Below are 1,644 nucleotides of genomic sequence, written 5' to 3' on the forward strand. Positions count from 1 at the left end.
AAGGGTTTTCTAATGAGGTGAGAGGAACTTGGTGATTTGAGCACACAATTTGAAAACAATATGGTTGTAAATGAGGGCTTGGGTCACAAATTTAGTCAAGTGGGCTTGAAGGTCACAGGAAGGAAAGCGACTTCATGGACCTCACAAACTCCATGTAGTCTTCTTTCTGTTGAATTTATCTGAATTAGTTTTTGAATATTATGTTTGTGTGTGTAGGTATATCTCCATATACATATTGACATGCTTGCAAAATGTTGTTAAGTCAAATCAATATAAGAAATGTAACATGAGCACATGGTAGCTCAAAATTCTTGAGGCATTGTCTTAGGAATCACTTGAGGTATGAGAGTTAAGATTCAAAATATAGGGCCTAAATCTACTATAATAGCCTTAAACACCCTTCATCCATTGGTAAATTTTTTTACTTACAATCTAGCAAAGTAGTCACATAGGCCTACATAAAAGAACCCTTAAAAAATGGTGCATCTCTCAAATGCCGAAAGTGAGGCATCAATCCATTACAAAACATGTAAAAACCCCAACATATAACTATAAAAAAAATGGTACAAGGCCAGCAATAGTGCCCCCATGAAATAGCCTAGAGCATATATGATACAAACCAAAATGATAATTAATCCCCAACCATTGCCACCTTGATGCAAGCCAACAACACACACTAGCAGATAAGGAGATAAGCGTAAATCATGTTCCTCTTTGCACAATCTCAAGAATAACCATCGAGGTTGATGAGTCTACTCCAAAGAAAAGAGTAACACACTCTATATCTATGTGTGAATTTGAGCAGACATGAAGAAAGATAGATAGTACTACACACATAAGCCTAGTATAGTCAACAAAAGATAAAATATTTTGTGGGAAGATGTAGGTCTTATTTTAATTGATTCATCAAAAGGAAACAACTATAGGTATAAATGTAATCAAAATTTGTACTATAATAGGGGTATGTAAGGCCTGTTAGAGAAAAGATATGTGGCAACTTACGAAAATATAAACTTGAAAATATCTTTGGTGAAAATGTGCTTTAATTAGATTTTTAAGACAATATTAAACAACGTTTCAACCTACAAGCATGCAAACTTTGACATTGCCCTATTTTATATGATAATCTAACACAATAAATGTATATTGCCTCCTTGAGAGCTTGAGGTGGCTACATTGGATCACAAGTTTTGGGGTGAGGATGAGATTTTGGGGTTCTCAAGTGCTCCCAAGACAAACAATTGTATCTAGGTTGGAGCCAAATGTTACCCACAATCTTGTGGGGTAACCTTGGGTGGTTCTGAACCTACTTTTTGAAGACAATGATTTTGTTCTTGTTTATGGAGCTAGATTTTGATTTTAATCATGCTGAAAGTGTGATGATACTCAACTAGGTACATGACATACTGTTATGAAACCAACTCACAAAAGGATATAAAAGATAGATTAATGCCTTCAAAATAAGCGTCTTCAAGGGGGAAACCTCCTTTACATCACACAAATGAACAATTCTTGGACGATACAAATGAGAAAACCTCCTTTCTATATATAAGAGTCTAAGGGGTCATAATATAATTAGAGCCGACATAACAATAATAATGTAAGGGCACAATAATACAATAGTGGGCTTCTATGGGGCACAAT

The sequence above is a fragment of the Pinus tabuliformis genome, chromosome 4_2, assembly GCF_031772625.1.
Source record: "Pinus tabuliformis cultivar Carrire ecotype Pingquan chromosome 4_2, CPIR1, whole genome shotgun sequence".
Taxonomy (NCBI): Eukaryota; Viridiplantae; Streptophyta; class Pinopsida; order Pinales; family Pinaceae; genus Pinus; species Pinus tabuliformis.